Raw genomic sequence first — 22,441 nt, forward strand, 5'->3', positions numbered from 1 at the left:
GCACTGACATATTGAAAATTTCATAATATGCGCAAATTCAGTATCAACAGCATATCACAACAGGATAAATCTAAAATTATTTATCAAAATGATTGAAAGAAAACATGCAGAAATAGTGTTTGGTTGTGATTTCTAAAATAAAATTTCTAAGTACTCATAAATTTTAATAAAATGTGAAGCGTACAATTTATCACACAAGAAATATAACTGGTCAAATTGCTGATCTCTTTATTTATAAGCAAAATGCAAATCTGGTCTTACAAAACATTCAGCATTACAGATATAAGGTATTACTGTGTTGTCTAGAAGAGAGGTAAGCAAAATGTTCAAGGTAACCTCTTTTCCCTCACCTAGAGTGTTACCTAGTTCCCGTCCCTTTCTGGCACATTTAATGTACTCCCGCAGTTTGTGCACATCTGTTCTAGGCCACTCTAAAGAGCATCAATCTTATGCGATTTTTGTCAATTCCTCTTCTACAATTCTGTTATGAAACTCAGCATCATCATTCACTGTTGGATTTTCTTCCAGTTCTTCTTTACTGACCACACTTTCCTGTAGGAGGTTGCGCTTTCTGATATTATGAACCGGAGAGGATCCATCTTGGAAAATGAAAGCATCTTCGGAAACGACTGGCATCTTATCTACAACGATTACAAAATACCTAAAATACAGACTCTTACAAAGTACTAGTACACTGTTTATTAAGAGTTTATACAAGAAGCCATGGCAGCAATGGAACTGTATACCACACTTTATGGGTAACTCTTAATTGATATATCAATAAAGATGATTTTTTGGTGTCTTGAATCAATATGGCTCAAGACACCAATAAGTTTCGATGCGTGAAAGATGCATTTATATATATTGAGTGTGGCTCAATAACTCCCCCTACACCACAATATAGTTAAATGGCACCACTAACAGAATTACAATCAGTAAAATACAAAAGCATAAAACAGAGCCCGAATGAAGAAATATTTGGTGCTTGCAAATTGTTAATCAAATTCACTGTGGCCAACCAACGCCAATGAAGGTGAAAGCTTTAGAACAACATACTTTGGCAGTGATATGAAAGTGCATTTCATACACTACCGTATTTTGTAGACATTGGCCTCGATACGAGGGGATCACGGATGGGTATGGACATGCAGAAAAATCAAAAGATTACATTTGATTTGCGAATTCAGTCAACTTACCCTAAAGTGATAACGTAATAGACTCTTCCTGAGAAGAACATCCATGGAGGCCTATTCTTACAGGGCAGGCTAGCACCATTCCAATGGCCTTCCACGACTATTCGGTGCATGACAATTCGCTGTATGCACTCGTGTGAGTAAAATGCCTATTGTCTGCCCCATATCTTCCGTCCGTCCTTCGGCACGTAAAAACTTGAACCCTAGTGGAATTTTCATAAAAGTTTATATTTGACTCTTGTAGAAAAAATTATCGAGACCTCCTAAATTTCATTAAAATCGGAGCAATAGAAATCCGGCAATTATTATTTCTTTGTCCGTAGTTAAAACTCGACTTCCAATGGATTGATTTTCATGAAATTTCACTCATTTAGAAGGATTTATGGAGACATCCCAGATTTTTTTAATTTTGGACCAATAGATGGTTGGTTTTGAGGGTCCCGAAAAAAAGAGGCCCTCTAAACCTAACATACATCCGGACCCTCGGATACTACTGCACAGTCCTGGAATAACAACATGGATTAGTTGAGCATACGCCTGTTATCTTCAGCATGACTGTCTCCATATTGTAAATTTGTTACAAAGGGTTACATGTGTTACATGACTGAAGATACCTGGTATTATTATTATTATTATTAATATCCATATGATGCAAGGAAGCCTGAGGCTTATGCTGCACCAGGAAAAAAAAAAAAAAAATCCCGAGTAACCCTGAGAGAGAGAGAGAGAGAGAGAGAGAGAGAGAGAGAGAGAGAGAGAGAGAGAGTCAAAAGTAGAAGGGAATCACCAAGAAAGAGAAGAATGATGAAATCCAGCTCAGGACCCTGGGTGTGCCAAGCCCATACTCACCAGATGTGAGCCCCCGGGGTTAAATCTTCAGTCATGCTGAAGATACCAGCCGCGTACCCACTTTCCAGACTGTCTACGGGCAAGATCGGGTTGAATACATTTATGCTAAATAAGCTAATTAGAAAATACTTAGAAAATCTTTATTGTAATACTGAATAGGGTACAATAAGCCATCACTGCGGACATGCCAGTGGTGTACATAGTAGATATATAAATTGACTGAAACAAAAGGTGCATAAAACATATCGTAAAGAAAATAAATGCAACAATATTGCGAGATGCGGAGCCCACATCTGAGATCCATATAAAATGGACGAAAACATCAGTGTTTCTGTATATTTATGAGTAGTAGCTACATCCCTGACGTAGACCAGGTGCTGCTTCATTATTCACCATAGCTTATAGATTTTGTTTTTTCAGTGTTTGGAAGTGGTGATGGAATCTTAACTTTGAATTAATTACTACTCCTAAATCACTATATTTTCCAACAAGAGAGATGGGAACATGCTGAATTATGGGATGGATTTCTGTAAGCGATTTTTTTTTAGGGAATAGACTAGTTGAAAAGATTTAGAAGGATTTTTGCTGAGGTCTCACTGGCTGATGTATTCTGCAAGTTGATGGAGAGTGTTATTAATTTGATTTCTGACCGACAGAGCATTGTCAGAGGGCTTGACTGATGTAAGTATTTTCCGATCACCAGTGGATGGATTTTCGACCAATAGATGCTGGGTCCAATTTTAAGAAAGTATGTCATTCCTGTTCTGGATAAACAGGTGTAAAGGGGTATAAACAGTAAAACTGATAATACTTTACTCCCTTGGAGGATACCTGTATTCATCTAGCGATCATAATTTTGTATATTCGCCCTTAGGCGGATAATCCTATTTCCCGGGAGAGAGTTCAAGAACTGATGCACACCTCTTTTGATGCTGTAGAAGCGATCACAGACCCCCAACAGTGCATTAGCATTAATGGTGTCAAACGCTGCTTGGAAGTCGAAGTACGTTATACACGGATGAGCCAAAACATTATGACCACCTACCTAATATGATGTTGATCCTCCACGTGCAGCCAAAACAGCTCGTACCCGGCGAGGCATGGACGCTACAAGATTTCTAAATGTGTCTTGTGGTATCTGGAACCAATACGTAACCAGCAGATCCTTTAACTCCTGTAAGGTTCGTGGTTGAGACGCCGCAGGTCGGAGTTGCTGTTCCAACACGAACCACAGATGTTCGATGGGATTGATGTCTGGGGAATTTGGAGGCCAGGGCAATACCTGCAAGTCTTCCTCATGTTCCGCGAACCAGTCTCGAACAATCCGGGCGGTGTGGCATGGCGGATTATTCGGCTAAAAGACGGCACCGCCAAGGGGAAGACCATTTCCATGAAAGGGTGTACCTGGTCAGCAATGATGTTTAGGTAGACATGTATAGTATCTTATGTGGGACGGCACCTGAACGTGAGTTCAACTCGTCCTTTGTACGCTGTGATGATTACAGAGGTCTGTAAAAGGCCAGAAATGTGTGTAATATTATGTTTGTGCAGTGTGTGTTTTGTTGTGTTGTTTAGTTCTTTCTGGCCTCTTTGTCACCAGACAGGCAATTACCTGGAAAGCCTGCCCAATGTCCGGCTACAACACGGGGAGGTGGGCCACAGCCACGCATGTACTGCGGCAGACCTTGAGTAGCTCGTACTGAATGCCCAAAACGAGTTTGGGATCATTCAAAGAGAAAAAAGAAAAGTAATAAAATAAATAATAATAAGCAAATAAACAAAAAATAAATAATTAAAATAACAAAATAAAAACTATCCAAAGCCCACTGATTAAGTTCAAGACTAGTGGATGCTACGATCCCGTACCTAGGGAGCCCAACCCCAGGCACCAGCAAAATCCCGCCTCGAGCGAAGGGTAAGAGGTCAGGAAAAATGAAAATCCCGCACCCACAGACAGTAATGAAGTCCTTGGGTGCCAGCTAAAAAAAAAAAAATAAATAAAAGTATTAAATATATATAAAAAGTAAATTAAAATACGAACAGGATAGAAAAAATAGATAAATTCGTAAAAGAAAAAATAATAAAGGTGTATACAAGAAAAGGTAAAAAAAATAATAAATAAATAAAATTAAATTAATAATCTCGCGCCCACATGGAGAAAGGAGTGAGTGCCATCAATCCCGTACCACAGGAGACCCAAATCCTGGGTACCAGCAAAAGAGTTCGCTCGTAAGGCCACAATTTCTACTCCTTTAGGAGCTGTGGAGAAATATAAAATAAAAACTCCGATCCATAGAAGGAGAAGGCAAGTTCGTATTGTCAGCTAAATGCAGCCAGTAAAGTCCAGTCAGGTGAGTCCTATCGTAAAGTCATTCTGGTTTGAAATCAGTTCTTCTGGGAAAAAGAATTATCTAGCAAGATATCTTATCAAGGTACGTTCTGTCAGGTACGTAAGTCTATTTTATAATTTTGATAACCATGATAGGTGCGCAGAATACCTAAGTAATAATTTCAAGAGTCCAAGAGTAATCAAATATGAGCATAAGTTTTTTTTCTCTACTCATCTCTATTGTTTGGAGTTTAGGATACATTTCTAGACAAATGCAAAAAGCCTATTGTGCGGTTAACATTCACGTAAGGTAGTGGTCGGAAGTTTAAGAGTTTGCTGTAGATGGCGTAGGTGTATTTGCCAGCGTTCCGACAGTTGAAGTAGAAGCAGGTGGAGATGGAGCAGCCAACATCTCTTTTCTTTTTGTGAATACTTCTAGTGAAAATCTTTGAAATGTCTGAAAGGATTCTTCATTTTCCACGAATATAGCTTCATTTCCCTCAGCAAAAATTATTATGATAAGATTTTATTGTTGATCTTTGGTCATTGTAGTTGGAGCAATGATAAATCACACGAGCCCAAGTTTCCTCGGTCCCGCAGGAGCAAAGCTGTGAGTTGACAGGGTCGAATTGAAATAATTTTGAATTTAGGGATCCGTGACCAGTGATTAAGTATGAAGAGCACAGACTAAGGATGAACTATTTCTTAACATCTCTTCCAAAGGTAACATCTGATATAACGTTTCGTGTTACATGCCCAGTTTGGCTGGTATCCCATCTGGTTTGCCAGATGTTTATCAAATTTTTCCATATTCTGAGTTTCTCTTGCTTACCATCTGCATCTAATTTACAAGTTATGCCAAGACTTTCGGTGTAAATTCTATGTTTTATTCGGTAGCAGAGACCTTTATACACGAGGTGAAGGTCCATTGGAAGTACACCTGCCAGGACCGGCAGTGCAGCAGAGGATACTGGCCTGCAAGCGAGAAAGCATGGAAAGGAGCATAGATCTTAAAAGTGTCATTAGTTTAGCTTTAAATTGGATGTTTGTTGCCCTGTGAAACTATGCTCCAGAGGCGTATGTGGCCATTGGGACAAAACAGCCTTGTAATATAGGGAAAGAGTTTTTCTATTTAATCCCCATTCGGCCTTGGTGATTCTGATTAGAGCGTTAATATACTTTTTGATCTTTGAAGTTAGATAGTTGACGTGGGCCACACAAAATTTAATGGCCATCCACAGTAACTCCGAGATATTTGAGTTGTGGAACCATTGGGATATAACGGCCATTAATTTTAATGAGCGGAGGTCTACCATAATCAAACTTTCCCCTGAATGATGTTTAGATAGTATCTTATGTAGGACGGCACCTGAAGGTCAATTCATCTCCGCTATAGGTGGTAGACGTCAGAGTGCCTGGCACATGAATGACTGGATCCAGGATATCCCAGCAGAACATCGCCCAAAGTATGACACCGCCACCAACCAGCTTGTTTTCGTCCCACGGTGCATCTAGGCACCATCATTTCCCCAGGTAAACGATGCACACATACCCGGTCGTCCACATGGTGCAACAGGGAACGTGATTCATCGGACCAGGCGACCTTCTTCTGATCACTCAAGGTCCAGTTTCGATGCTCGAGTGCCCATTGTAGGCGCTGTGGCCGGTGAACCGTGGTTAGCTTGGGTATTCGGTGCGGCCTGCGGCTACGCAGCCCCATTTTCAGCAGGGTTCAATGTACTGTGTGTTGTGACCCATTAGTCCCGTCACCAGCATTCCTATTACCGGCAAATTGCGCCAGGGTCGCCCTTCTGTTGCCACCTACCATTTGGGAAACCTTCGCTCACCTCGAGCATCGATGAGCCGTGGTCGTACAACACCACGCCGGCGGTTCGTGGGTTTTCCCTCCTTGGACCACTTTCGGTAGTACTAACCACGGCTGACCGTGAGCTGCCCACCAGCGGTGCCGTTTCGGATATGCCCTGACCGGTCTGCGCGATAGTGGTATCGTCATCGTCCTCCCCACACCGGATGGAAAAGCCCGGGTTCGAATCCCGTCGATGAAGCGAGGAACTTTAATGGGTTTTTTTTCACTCCGTGGCTGAGTTAGTCGGTCTGAGGCGTAGATAGCAACGTTTTTTTCCGCAGAAACGGGTTTTTTCGTCCAGTAAAACAGGCAAATCGACCAGATAACACACGCAATTTACAGACATAAGACATAGCACGGCAGATGAATTTAATTATTCGGGTGGCCTAAATATAATAGTTTTTTTTATTTTTTTATATGCTCTGACCCAGTCGTCTGACCATTACAATTTGGCCTTTGTCAAACTCGCTGAAGTCCGCTGCCTTTCCCATCTGAAGAACAACAGTAACACTGATTAACGGAGCTCAGTACCTGGTGTTTATTATAGGGTGTCCCGACCGGCGCACGCGCAGTAATTCACCTGCAGTTGCTTCGATTTGCATAACGACTCGCTGGTCATAATGTTTTGGCTCATCGGTGTAGCTGATTCAGTGTTGGATTCGAAGGGCTGTAGTTGTTTGTTTGGAATTACCTGCGCAAGGGCTACTGGGTCATATTTAGCCTCATTGTGGTGTGGTTTCGAAGGCTGTGAGAATGTTTTGTGTTATTGAGAGAAGGTTGGTCATAGTGATGGTGAAAGCCATTCTACCAATACTGACTAACAAAATGTTGGTCAGTATTGGTAGAATGGCTTTTACCATCAGTTTAATAACGCATGAGACTCTTCGATGGGTCTGAAATAATTTGATTCCGTTGGGGATGGGATTTTTTGCAGTGGCCTAACAAGATAAATATTCCACTCAGGTATAAAAAATTGTTGATTCATAACGGAGTTGTAAATGTGAATCAGAGTATCTAGTGTATTTTTAACAAGACATTTGTAATAAGTTGTGGGACACCATCGACACCTGTAGTGCTGGTTGGTGAAATGGCATTAATCACTTAATGAGCTTGTTTTATTAGTCTGATATTGGTAAGGATATCTGGATCTGTATCACCATTGCGGAGAAGTTGCAGCTGATGACTGTTATTTGACGAGAACTGTGAGATATAATTCAGCTATTTAATGGGGGTCAGCTGGGAAAGAAAATCCTGTATAGTCTGTTTGTAAGGTAGCTTGCCATTATCCAAGGTAGATGACGTATAGCGTTTAATTGCAGCTGATATCTCTCTGTTGAAAATGACCCTGTCCCGGAAGTACGCAATCTTGTGGTTGATATTTCCAATTGACTTCCAGGTCCTGCTTTCTCTGAAAATATTTGAAAAATATTGGGAATCACCACCCTCTGGATCTTTCAGTAATGCTGAGTGTTTTGGAAGCTGTAGTGGAAGCAACAAAATGTAACCACTGAGAGCAAAGTAATCGCGAGATCAATCTTGCAAGTTTCAAGTGAGGACCATGGTGTGATTGATGCGGCATAGATTGCCTTGTTGGTGTCCAGGTGGTTTGGACTAACGATCGTCATTCTTTTAGTACATCGTGTCTGTAAGTGTCTCCTGTGGTCTGGAGGAGGGTTAAGGGGTTAGGGAAATTCTGTTTTCCATCCTCCATTACAACAATAAGCTTATTAAATTTTCACAGGACTGCACCTTTCTCAGCAGGGACTCCGACAGAGGGCAATAATGATAACAGTTTTCCATTGAGTTTCATCCCCCCAAAAAAACTATTTTTATGAATGCTTCTGAGATCTTCGGTTTTTCCGCCAGCACAACAACAACACAAAGATACATCGACCTTCTTAGGAGGACAATTGGACAACCCTCTTGGGAGATTCACCTAAAGACGATCACAAAGACGAATAACTAAAATTTTTTAAAGTAAAAAGTAGGCCATGAGGTTCCTGGAATTAAGTTTTTATCCCGCAACCAATATAACGGCACTTGTGCGTAGCTTAACACAGTCGAGAGGGGATTACAGAGAAACTAGAGCTATCTAAATCAGAAATTCTGGAAACTGACGTGACGTTTCAGCTGGAATTATATAAATAAGCAGAAACGAGAAATTACAGAAATACGCTCGTTATCAGAAAAAGCAAAACTCTCAGACACGATGCTGAGTTTTAATCTTTCTGGTAATGAGCTTGGTAATCTTGAATGACAGCCGATAATCCGAGGAGAGTTATTAAGAAAAATGGGAAAAAAAGAATTTTATCTTTTGATAACCATCGTAACAAATTTACGTATGACTTACCGGAGGGAGGAGAGTTAAACGCTCACGGGAGCAAATTAAAAACTAATAAATAAAAATGTAATACATCAACTGAGGTTGGGTATACTTGAGTAATTTGATATTTTTCATGCTGCTATATAAAAACCAGATCATATATTAATTGATATATAACAACAACACTTTATACTCTAAGATTTGTGTTACACACCAGATTTCTTGATGTTCCTAATAGGGTAGAAAACAAAAAAAAATCCAGCTTTGTATTTACCAACCACAATATGAATTAAATAAGTTTTATAAGGGTTTGGCCACCGTTGCCATGAAGTAAGGAAGAAAACGAGAGAGAGAGAGAAGGCATGCAATTGGAAAGAATAAAAATGTCTGTGAAGTGTCTGGTCTTCTGAAGGAGTTGCGTTACAAACTTTAAAACTTTTCAGACGGAGAGGATATTATCATTTCGGTGGATCCCATAAAAAAGAGGAAATAATAAAAAGCAAGCACTTTGATTGAGGGAGACAGCAACAAGGTTATAAATAAAAATCGAAGAACGAATTAAATCTCATTTCCCCTTAAGTTAAACTGTTTTAGGAACAACTGACATTTCGCAATAGCCCACACGTCACAGTAGCCAACAAATAATAAGAATAAAAACCGATATTTGCATCATAGATAAGCAATGTACGAGCACAATATATTGGCTCTTCACAGCCTTATTTGATTTCACTCGAAAACAGAACAATAGATCTTTATCCCGTTTTCTGTCTGTTATTGTCATTATTTGTTTGATGGTGAAATCAGCATCTTAGGTCATCTTGTTCCAGTGTATTATATCTTCAAGAATGTTCACGAGCCGAGTTGCATGTTTCAGTATTTGTATAAGTAGTGCCAAATAATGCACAGATGCAAGCTTATACAATATGAGCAAAAACATCGTGGACTAATGATATTAAGAGTAGGAGACCGGCGGAATTACTTAACAAGTACAGGTCACTGATGAAAAAAAGCCGTGAATTAGGGTTTAATTTGAAAGTGTCTGCAATTCTGCCCAGATGCAATTCTGCTCTCATCATATACTCCCTCCGATAGGAGGGAGTATATGATGAGAGCCCTGTCAATCAATTCGGCTCTGGAAAGAATGTGCAAGGCTCAAGGGGTAGAATTGTTTTCAGCCTGGACTGTACTTGTTAACAGGAGAGACTGCTTCTACAGGGATGGGATACACTTAAATAGAAAGGGTGCAAGAATGTTTGCTGATGCTATCGAGGCAGTGTTAGGTGGGTCGGAAAACTGCTAGATTAGGGGGATACAAGGACTAATAGATTAACAGTAGCCACTGGCAGAGGTGAAAGTGATTCTTGCACTGCTTCTATTGGAATGAGCCGCAGCCTGGAAAATAAGATGCAGGATAGTTCAGAGACTGCTGGGAATCATGGGGGTACAAGTAAACACATGGGTTGTGTTAGGGTGGCTAAGAAAAAGAACAGGTGCATGTATACTTGCGTGTACACCAATGCTAGGAGTTTAGTAAATAAATTTGATGAATTTGAGGTTTTTCTCAAAACATCAAAGGCAGATATTGTTGGGATTTCAGAGACGTGGTGTCGCACAGATATAAGGAATGCAGAACTGGAATTTGGGGAGTACAATGTGTATAGAAAGGATAGACAGGATAGGAAGGGGGGAGGGGTTATGCTATTAGTTAAGAAACACATAAAAACCAAGGAAGTGAAGCCAGTCGACATCGCTGGACAGTGCAGTGTTGAGTCAGTTTGGTGTGACATAAGCATTGGGAGATCAAAATTGAGAGTAGGAGTGTGCTATAGGCCTAATGACTCTGATGAGTATAATAAGAAATTGTACAGGGAAATAGAGTGGGCCAGTAAATCAGTGAGTCGTATAATGGGGGATTTTAATTTCCCAGGTATTTACTGGAATTTGGGGGCTGGTCACTCACACACTAGCAAGGCTTTTGTGGATTTATTGGATGATTGTTTTCTACATCAGCATGTTCGAGAGGCAACTAGAGGGAGGAATACTCTTGATTTGATTATCAGTAGTGATTCTTCATGCATTAAGAATCTGCAGATACAGGAACCACTAGGTGGCAGTGATCACATTGTGCTGAAGTGGGATTTACTCAAAGAGGTAACTACCATTAGGGGTAAAGGGAAGGGTTATTGCTTTCGTAAAGGCGACTAGGATGGACTGAGACAGTATTTAAAGTCTATACAGTGGGACCAACTGATGATGTTACCAACAGCAAACTCACAATGGGAAGCATTCAAGGAACTAATCTTGGAGGCTACCAGGCTTTACATACCAACTAAGAAATATTGTCCAAGGTTTAGGCCTAAATGGATGTCAGATGAACTAATGAGGCATATGGCAGAGAAGAAAAAGGCATGGGATACATACAAATTAACACGTGACACAGAAGCCTATGATAGATACAAGTTGATCTGTAACCAAGTTACAAAGGAGGTTAGGCAGGCAAAGGCAGAGTACGAGAAATCTTTCGCAAGGGATGCAAAGAAAAACAGCAAAGAGTTCTTTACTTATGTAAACTCTAGAAGGAAGGGCATGAATCAGATTGGTCCACTTGATATCGATGGGTCAACTGTTGATGATCCTGCTCAGGTAGCTAACAAACTAAATGAATATTTTGCATCGACATTCACACATGAGGAGTTATTCAGCGAAGAGAATGCCAGAGGTGTGTTCAACTCTGGCAGTAAGCTAGAGAATCTTGTAATAACTGAGAGTAAAGTGGAGGAGAAATTGTTGAAGATAAATACAAGAAAGGCGCCGGGGGTGGATGGGATCTATCCAGCTACATTAAAGGAAGCAGCAAAGGAAGTAAGCAAACCCTTAGCCATAATTATGAGAGCTTCCTTGGACTCAGGGGAAGTACCCATGGACTGGAGATGTGCAAATGTGACCCCAATTCACAAAGGAGGATCAAAGGGCGACACAAGTAATTATAGACCTGTTAGTTTAACTTCTGTTCCTGGAAAATTAATGGAGTCACTGGTTAAAGAAGCACTGCAGGATCATCTAGACAAGACTTCAGTTATAACTCAGACACAGCATGGTTTTGTTAAGGGGAAGTCTTGCCTGACGAATTTGATTGGATACTATGATGCAGTCACAAAAGAACTGGATGCAGGGAATAACTTTGATATTATATACTTGGATCTTAGAAAGGCTTTTGATACATTTGCACATGGAAGACTGCTGCACAAATTGGAGCAGTGTAGCATTGGAGGCAAATTGCTGCTATGGATAAAGGGGTGGTTGAGGGGGAGAAGACAGAGAGTGGTAATCAATGGACACTGCTCATCGTGGACTAATGTTATTAGTGGAGTCCCTCAGGGTTCAGTATTGGGTCCTTTATTGTTTTCTGTATTTATAAATGATATTGATGATGGTATATCAAGCTTAATGTCCAAGTTTGCAGACGATACGAAGGTTGGCAGGGTTGTCAAGGACACTACTGACACTATGCAGCTGCAACCGGATCTGGAAAGGTTGAGCAGATGGGCTGAGAGGTGGCAAATGAAGTTTAACATTGACAAATGCAAAGTACTACATATGGGAAACAGCAACCCCAGAGCAACGTATCAACTCTGTGGTACTACACTGACAGTGGTAGAGAATGAAAGGGACCTGGGGGTGGTTGTGCAGGCAGATATGAAGTTCTCTGAGCAGTGCAGACGGGCTGCAAGAGTAGCTCATGGTGTATTGTCAATGATATATAGGAATTTTTCTAGCAGGGATAAGGAGGTGATTATTCCCTTGTATAAGGCAATGGTCAGGCCACACCTAGAGTACTGTATACAGGCCTGGAGGCCTCATTTCAAGAAGGATGTAGAGCTGCTGGAACGAGTACAGAGAAGGGCAACAAGATTAGTGAATGGAACAAAGGGGTGCTCTTACGAAGAAAGGCTTAAGTTTTGCGAATTACAGTGTCTGGAGACTAGGACAAACGAGGTGATCTGATAGAGGTGTACAAAGCCTTGAATGGTTTGAGCATGCTCAATGCTGATGGGATTCTTCCTCTTGCTCAGAATAATCACCTGAGAGGGTATAAATTCATATTGAGGAAAGACAGATGTAGGATAGACGTGCGGAAATTTGCCTTTAGCCAGCGGGTGGTTGGTAGGTGGAACAGACTTCCATCCCTTGTCGTGGAAGTTGATAGCCTAAATAAGTTTAAGGCTCAGTTGGACAGGTATTTCGAACGAACAGAGGGGTGAAGTGGAAGTGGTTATTTTTTATTTATTTATTTTACTTTATTATTTTTTTTTTTTTTGGCTGATGCTGCATAAGCTTGCTTTCTTGCATCAAATGCCTCTACTAATGCTAATGCTAATGCTAAAACAAATCTCACATCACCTATCCATCCCCTCCAATACTTTGTCCCGTTCTTCCGTTAACTTATTCAAACAATCCACTTCCACAACAACAGAAATTTATTCCAACAATCAACTACCTGCTGGCTGAGGACAAACTTCCGTGCATCTATTCTGAAACCATCTTTGCTCAATTTGAATTTGTGCCCTCTCGTGGGTGTAGGCTGAACAAGAGGAAGAATCCCATCAGCACTGAGCTTGCTCAATCCATTCAAAGTCTTAAACACCTCAATCAGATTACCTCGCAGGTGCCTAGTCTCTAGGCACTGCAATTTGAAAAAAATTGAAGCCTTTCTGGTAAGAGCACCCTTTTTCTCCTCTCACCATTCTTGTTGTTCTTCTCTGCATCCGTTCCAACAGATTCACATCCTTCCGAAAATGAGACTCCTAGACCATCATGCAGTATTCAAGGTGTGGCCTAATCATTGCCCTATGCAATGGGATAATCACCTCATTATCAGTTCTGGCAAAGTTCTTGTATAACTTTGACAAAACCCCATGAACTGTCCTAACAGCCTGTCTGCACTGTCAGCAAACTTCAGATCTGACTACACAATTACTCCTGGGTGTTTTAAAATCTCCACTGCCCTGAACGTGGTACTACACAGCTGGTACATTAATGTGGGATTACTCCTTCCCATATGGGTACATTGCATTTGACAATGTTAAATTTAATTTCCTATTTTTTGACCACTCTGCCTAATTTATCTATATCTTGTTTCATACAGTAGCATACCATGAAAATTGTAATCAAGTCTCTGACACTTGTCACAGACGTTTCTCAGGTATGACGAGCTAGGGCTTGCTATCTGGGAGTTCAAAATGCTGATGGAACTGATATGCAGGTGACATTTATGTCAAATGTTTGCGAAGTTCGGTCATTCTGCGACAACCAAGTTCCCTGCTTGCACTTTCACAGTGGTGGGACTGTTAGTAACCGTGTGTATATGCCCTGTGACCAGTCCTGAAATACGGCACCTGGTACACTGGAAGCGACCACCCTGGTGTGAATCAATGTAAGCGGGAATCGAGATGTGGAGTCCACCACACAGGCGAACGCCGCCCCTCTGTGTTACCAGTCAATACTGGGTGGTAGATCCACTTCTAATTCCAGCCTCCAATAAGAAAAGTGATGGTAAATGCACATCCACTTCCACCCAGTCAATGTGCATTTACCATCACTTTTCTTATTGGAGGCTGGAATTGGCGAAAGGCATGTTTATTCTCCAGAGCAAAGTTCTGGCAACCCCACCCCATTTCTTCTAACATGCAGCATGACTGATGTCTTTTGAAATTACGACGGAAATCGTGGTGATATCCGCTCTTCCTTATATTTGGAAGATGCAGCTCTAAAATGACATCGGCAGGTTGGCAGATACATAGTCCCCCGGACCGAACCTATTAGTAACTCTCTCGGAGGCATCCGAATCAGCTGGTGTATAATCTCACTGCCTCTACTCTGCGGAGATGGGAGAAATCCCAGGTGCCGTCTGACACGAACATGCCTCTACTCTTCACGTGTAGCACAGTGGTATCGTCACCGTTCTTCCCACACCGAGTGGGAAAGGCCCGGGTTCAAATCCCGTCGATGACGCGAGGAACTTTAATGGGCTTTTTTCACTCCGTGGCTGAGTTGGTTGGTCTCAGGCGTAGATAGCAAGGTTTTCTCCCCAAAAAATGGAGTTTTTCGTCCAGCAAACAGACAAATCGGCCATAAAACACACACAACTGACAGACATAAGACACAACACGACAGATGAATTTAATTATTCGGGTGGCCTAAATATAATAAGTTTTTTTTTTCTGCCAGATAGAAACCGGAGGGAGTCTGAGTAGTGTGCAGGTGGGGAAGGGGCAAGTTTACTGGAGAGAAAACCATACAACCCTCGCATGAGACCGACTAATTCAGCCTCGTTGTCAAACAGGCCAATAAAATTCCTCGGGTAGTTGACAATATTCGAATTCAGGTCTGTTGTTGTTGTTGTTGTTGTTGTAAATTGCGTGTGTTTTTTGGTCAATTTTCTGTTTGCTGGACGAAAGAAATTCTGTTTGCTGGACGAGGGTAGTATGATTTATTTCAGAACAAAAACCACTACCTCGCCTAAGACCGACTAACTCAGCCACGTTATGAAAAGAAGCCCATAAAAATTCCTCATGTCATCGACCAGACTCGAACTGACATCTTTTCACCCGGTGTGAGAAGGACGGCGTGTGTGTGCTACCCACGAGGGCGACTTAGATCTTTTCCAACGGGGGGGGGGGGACAGTGATTATACTAACTATGCTACTCACGAGGGCGAGATTTAAATGTTCACAAATCCAGCTGGCTTGGCCTAGCTGGTAGCACAGTTGGTAGAATAATCGTCCCACAAACACCGGGTGGAAAAGACCTGAGTACGATTCCTGTCGTTGACGTGAGGAATTTTTATAGGCCTTTTTCACTGTGTGGCCGACTTAGTTGGTGTCAGACGAGGACAGCGTGGTTTTAATTCCCGAAAACGGAAAATTGACCACAGAATACACCCAATTTACAGATATAAATGTACAGCGCAATATGACCTAAGTCGCTAATATGCCTAAAACCCATAAACAAACAAACAAAAAAAAAAAAAAAAAAGTTACAGTACAATAGGTTCAACCTGGCTAATGGTTATTATTATTATTATTTATTCATTTTATTACATATGATTCACCCCTGAACAGCCTTCAGCTAGGAGGGTGCCTATATACATTTATACATTATAAGTTAGAGAGCAAACATAGAAATCGTACATCTAAAGTGAGCAAATAAAGCAGATATAAATATATACAATGACACAAGCAAAAGGCAGAGACATATAAACACATACGCGTCCTAATATATGCATTTACCACTAATACATCTGTACATACAAAACACACATCGATTTAAAACAAATTAATTCATCAGTAAAGTAGAGTTCATGGGAGATTCCATCCTGAAGGAGATAATAAGGAAACTTCTACAGTTGTATGTGGTGGTACATGTCCTGTATCTTCTCAGATCTGTACGCTTTCTCATCACAGAACTTGTGGGGATCAATCTTCAGGGTGTTGTACGTTTCGAGGATGTTTGACGGAAAACATCGTCTAAGCATAGTTAAATTCTGTAATGAGCTTCTTAGGGGATTCCAAGCACTATTGCAAAGGGCGCGGGAAAGCCTAGGGCCTGCAACAAGATTATGGACATTTGGAACATCAAAGCGATCGGTGAGGAGTTGGCAGAGATTACGCAGATTTCCTGTGATGAGCAACTGATTCCAAGGGGTGCAACCAAGGTTAGCATACATGACTGATCTCGAGATGGTGAAAGGGTGGCCATTAACACGGTTCAACCACCTTAAAATCCAGTACTCGATACCCATGAATTTTTTGATGTTAGTGAGGGAAGCAGAGGACCAGATCGTCGAGGCATACATGGGAATCGGGACAAGACATGTTTGTATGTAGTGAGTGGCAAGTTTTTGGTTGTTTACACCAGTAAGTTCCTGTCTTATCGCCCACATTGCTGACAGAGTTTTTGCTTTAGTGTTGGCGAAGTGCTGTTGGAAGGTCAGGCCTTCATCCCAGGTGAGCCCTAGATCAGTGTGATGAGAAACCTTTTGGACTCTAATACCATTGATGTAGATGTCTATGTTCATCTTCTTCTTCAAGTTGGTGAATGACATTTGTGCTGACTTGGTCGGATTTATGGATAGGCCAATATTCTCAAGATAATGGTCAAGTTCTTCTATTAGGGCAGTGGCATGGGCGGTGATTGCTTCAGATTTGTCACCGTGTTTTGACGAGATGAAGAGTTTCATATCATCTGCGTAAGAGCTGCAGTCAGGATGCGTAGAGAGGAAGGGGTCCAAAGCGGCAGCAAAAAATAGTGCGGAAAGGACGCCACCTTGGGGGACTCCTCTGTAGACGACGTGGTTCGATTGGAAGGTTCTATGTTCTACTCTCAAATGCCTTTGTTTGAGAATGGAAACGATGACTTTTAATAAGCCTCCCTGTATTCTGCAATGCCTTTCAAGTATTGTCATCAAGGAATTGATTGAGACATTATCGAAAGCAGATTTAATGTCTAAAAATACTACATCAATCTGTTCTTTGGCGTTCAGAGTCGTTTGGATCCGAAATAGGGTGTCCATTAGATTAGTCACAGTTGATCTCTTTGGAATTACAGTGTGTAAATATGGTGGTCTTTTATGGAAAAAATGCATAACAAGAATTGGCAGCAGAGTCTTCTCGAACAATTTCAGTAAATTGCAGCTTATAGAGATGGGACGAAAATCCTTCTTGTCTTTCGGATGTTTGACTTTAGGCACGGGTTTTACAATATAATGTTTCCATATTTCAGGGATAATTCCAGTGTGTAGGGTTTCTCTAAATATGTGTAGCAAGACCTCGATGATGAATGGACTGCTTACTTTCATGATGAAGAGGGGGAACATATCGGGGCCAGAAGTGGATTTATTTGGGAGACTATTTAATGCCTGAATTACATTTTCTTTGGTTATGGTGATTTCTGTTAGTAGAGGTCTGGTATCAAGATTGGATCCGGATGGAGTCATGTTATTCATGTAATTTACCAGCCAACTGGTATTGTCTGGTGCGAGAGAGTTATACTTTAAATTAGGATCTGGAGAGATTCCGAAGGTACTGTTCGCCCATTCCCTAAATAAGGTTTCGTCCATGGTGAAGCTGGTATTCTTGTTGTTGTTGATTCTTTTAGACTGTTTAAGCTTTTTAGAAATTGCAAAGTTGTACTCTTGACGTTTGTGCTTTAAGAAACAGGCTCGTTCTTTCTTGTAAGCGATGTAGTCTTCAGCGGTTCTGGTTTTCTGCCATTTTCTGTAAGCCTTTTGTTTTCTTACAAACACAACCTTCATATTGTTGTTAAACCACCAGTTAGATCGATGTGAGATCCGAATCTCCCTAGACGCACCAACACAAGCTATTTGAAATAATTCATCAGCCAGGATGGAAGCAGCTTCAGGCCCTGACTTTTCTAACAGGCAGTTCCATTTATACGTAGTGAGGCGATGGAGGATTATTTCTTGCTTAATGAACTTGTTTGAAAAGACTCTTCTCGTATGCAGCGGGCCACATCCTTCAACCGAGGTATTAGAGAGGTCGGAACGGGCATAGAATTCACAATCTAACGGTTGATGATCTGATTTGAAGAAGAAGGTTGGTTCGATAAGTTCTGCATGAAGTGTGTTGTGAAAAATGAGGTCGAGTTGCTGATTTCCGCGAGTTGGGGGAGTTTGAAGCGGTTGAAGGTCGAGCATATGTAACATTTTTTCTAGAGAAGACCGAGCCGTTGAGTACCTTGGCAGGGGCATGTTAAAGTCCCCTACGAGAATAGTAGGGACGTTGGGTTGGAGATTGGTAGTAATCCAGGTCGCTAATTCCGTTCTAACCTCTAGGGTGTGTTCTGGAGGGAGGTAGACAGTGCAAACCTGTATTCTAATTTCATCGAGGTCATCATGGTTGTTGTTGTTGTTGTTATTTGGTTTTTAGGAGCATTAGCAACTAAAGCCATATTGCTCCGGGATATGCGGTGGTCATTCCCTTACCTTTCCGTATTTGGTGGTGACGGGCTCGAACCCCCGTCTAATCAAGAAGCGTGTGCTACGTACTGCTGCTCCTTCCCACCTGGCTACGGAGGCGCCCCTGGCTAATGGATGTAAGGAAGAGAAGCAACGCCTACTTAACCACCTACGGCAGGAGTGGCAGAGTAGGTGGTCTAACTCTACAAAGGGTGAAATCACCCGAAAATTCTGCCGAATGTAAAAATGATCTTCTCCAGACCTCATGGTTCTCACCAGGTTTGTACACAACTTACCTACTTACTGGCCATGGATCCATTAAAGCCAAGCTAACATCACTGGGCATCATTGAAGATCCATCTTGTGCTTGTGGGGGGGGGGGCTGGAAAGCTGGCACCATCTTATGTATGATTATGCTCTGTACGAGGACCTTCGTTCTATATTAATCACCAAAATCATGTACTTACCCAGAAATCAGGAATTCCACCTATTGGATAATATAGAAGAGTATATGGCATTTGCAGATTTTGCCCAGGAGCTCTTTGCAAGACGAAGAAACAATCCTATCAACCATCCTAGGAACATACATAGCGATGAGTAATCACTGAACAGTGAATAATGTACACCAAACTGCTGATATTGAGACCTACCAATTGTGACAAACACCTGTATAAGTTCAAATACCTTGATGTGATTAAAACTCGTAAACAAGACACATCCTGAGAATGTCCAATTGTGACACATACCTGGACATGACTAAACCACTGAGAGGCTTTGTGTCCCAACAAGTGAGACAGATAGCTGGACATGACTGACTAAACCATTGATGGGACTTGGTCTGCCAACCGTGACCTTCACCGCGACTTCCACATCTTCAACTGAAACAGTTACTTGGGCGTGACTAAACCACAGAGAAGAACCTTGCCGCTCAACCATGACAAATACCTGGATATGACTAAACCACAGAAACTTCGTGGAAGTCGCGGTGAAGGTCACGGTTGGTCACGGTTGAAACAGTTAATTGCACGTTACAAAACCACAGGAAACCTTGCCTATGGACCATGACAAATACCTAGACACGACTAAGCCACCGAGGGGACCTGGTCTCCCAATTGTGACCTGCACATCTTCAATTGTGACAGTTACTTGGGCATGACTAAACCACAGAAAAGGACCTTGCCTCTTGATCATGTTTTGTGTGCCAAGTGGCGATCAATACCAGACACTCTTGTCTGGTATCTTTTGACTCCTATTCCCTTCCCCCACTAGCCTAGTGGAGTTTACTGCATCGAATAATTTTGAGGACGCCTTCATCTACGCCTCAATATTTCTTACTATTTCCCTCCCATTTGACTTTCATATTCCCCACTCACTATCTGTGTTTTTTTTTTTTTTTTATAGGTCCTGTAACTGAAAGCACAGGCAATTAGGTGGCAGTACCTGCCAGAGAATAATGGGAAGCCTAACTTACCTCCTAGCGGTGTGTACGGGCAACGTGGGGTCACATTAGGGGTCCTGCAACCAAAAGCCAGACCACAACAACAGAACCCAACATAATACTTCTCATATACAACACACAATACCTTTGTCTGGCTTTTACAGAGTAATGTATGCTTCACAAGAGTACTTTGGCGCAGTTGTGGGAAACCACCGGTGGCTCCCTCTCCCCAAACACTATGTACACTATGTGTTTGGGGTCAGTCAGCGCGGTAGCGCAGTGGTATCGTCAACGCCCTACCCACAGAGGGTGGAAAAGGCCCGGGTTCGAATCCCGTCGATCACGCGAGGAACTTTAATGGGCTTTTTCACTTCCTGGCTGAGTTAGTCGATCTCAGGTAGATAGCAAGGTTTTTCCCCCAGAAACTGGGTTTTTTTCCGTCCGGCAAATCGAGCAGAGATCACACGCAATTTACAGACAAAATAAATATGGATAGATGTAATCATTTACAGGGGACCCTAATATCATAATTTGTGTTTAGGATCACCATAAAATAATTATACCCAGAATCAGTTTGATTTGCTTTTCGATCATTTAGTTAGAACAATAACCATTTACTAGTAAATAATATTTTAATTCTAACAAAACCCATTGGTTACAAGCACAGTAACCACCATGGAATGAACTTCTAAATGCAGTTAAACGAAAAATTCTACAGATCACTGAACTTCAGATTTCATCTCATTCTGTTTCATTTCTTCAGCGAAATCAGGACAGTCGTTCTCTGAAACAGAAATTTCTGCCTGACCGTTTTTTTTTTTTTTTTTTTTTGTGTTTAATTTACATATCAGGCTTATATTTTCAACTTAGGGACTGATTATTAAATTATCGAAACTCGCCTGTGTATCTGTGCCAGTGGTGTTATGACTACAAACGAATCTTGTTTAGTTCGACTATTCTTTCATTTTTTATAATTATTATTTCTTAGGTACTTGAGGTTGCTGTGCAGAGCTCACAATATCCGATTAATAAACTTCTGAAATCATTTTTAGCGAACATATCCCCAAGCAACTACTCGAGACGCCAAAATATGATTATCTAACAATAAAAACTTCCAAAACACAGAAATATCGAGAGGATTTTGAAACAGCTGTGCCTTCTTAAACAGATTGTGGCATCCATGTGAGATTGTTGTTGTTGCGTTTTAGGAGCATCAGCGACTAAGGCCATATTGCTTGGTACATATTGTCTGTAAATTGCGTGTGTTCTGAGGTCGCTTTTCTGTTTCCTGAAAGAAAAACCCGAGTTTCAGGGAGAAGAAACCATGCTGGCCTCGCCTGAGACTAACTCAGCTACATTGTGAAAAAGATCCATAAAGAATCCTCACGTCATCGACGGGATTCGAACTCTGGTCTTTTCCACCCGGTGTGGGATGGACTTCGATCGTACCAACTGTGTCACCCAAAGAGGGCTACACATGAGGTAACGCGATATCCATTCAATTAACTGTTATCCTCTAGACTTAATCGAGTAAAACAAAATAAAATTACCTGAAAAGATGAAGACGAAAACCAAGACAAACACTGCAAAAAATAACTGCTTCATAATTGTGCCATGTATAATTCTGCTGCTGACTCCCTCTTCTACCGATGAAGATCCGTTGCAGTGTCCTTTCTCAGCCATGTGATACTACAGCTACGGATGTTTGCTTTTCGACAGATGGCTTGCTCTTGTCATTCGTGTACATAAGTACTCCCGACAAAGCCTTTTCCTCACTACCATGAAACCTCGTTAAAAAAGTTTGAAACATTTCTAGCTTAGAGTAGCCCGACTACCATATTTTCAGAGCAAAATATTTAAATCATTTATTCCAACCAATAAAAAGCGTATTGCAAGTCACCAGATCATCCGAATTGGTATTTCTGCAATGCGAAAAACACAAAATCGAGAATGGATGTGAGAAAGGAACTTTATGGCCTGTGGAAGCCTCTGTCTTAATTTACCACTACCATTTCCTCTTATACTATCCTGCACTTTTTGTTGTGAAAACAGCTGGTGTACGTGTCTTCTAAGTGCAATAGTTTCCGACCTTAAAAGTGTTGTAATTGTGGATCGAAATCACATAAAACATGCAGAAAGAGTAAATCGATAAACGCCGTGTACATTTAGCCAATTATTAATATTTTTTAAATTTATTATTAGAGTTATTCTATTGAAACATAAGATAAGTTAAGAATTCCAAATAGTGTTTCCTGGAACATCCTAAACCGCTAAATAAATATAGTGAAAGAGAGAGTGATAATTTTCTTTTTATTATAAATAAAATGTTGTTAAATTTGGACTTTAAAATCAGAATAAATTATCCAGTCTGACTAAATTCTTAGTCAGAAGGTGCTTGATTTATAATGAAGATAATTAAAATGCGTTTTTCAGTTGATGTTATTTAATAAATTACAGGAGCTTGCA

The 22,441-nt window shown here is 41.2% G+C and overlaps 1 long non-coding RNA gene across 1 annotated transcript; it reads right to left on the reverse strand.

Moving 5' to 3' along the window:
* Positions 1-267: 267 nt before the first annotated feature.
* Positions 268-21,589, reverse strand: LOC150089820 (uncharacterized). The gene is made up of 2 exons (XR_016546686.1): positions 21,526-21,589; positions 268-641 (listed from the first exon to the last, which is right to left on the reverse strand). It is a non-coding gene; the product is annotated as an uncharacterized LOC150089820 (long non-coding RNA).
* Between the last annotated feature and the right edge of the window lie 852 nt (positions 21,590-22,441).

This window comes from Mastigoproctus giganteus, chromosome 2, assembly GCF_048544385.1.
Source record: "Mastigoproctus giganteus isolate SK-2022 chromosome 2, ASM4854438v1, whole genome shotgun sequence".
Lineage (NCBI taxonomy): Eukaryota > Metazoa > Arthropoda > Arachnida > Uropygi > Thelyphonidae > Mastigoproctus > Mastigoproctus giganteus.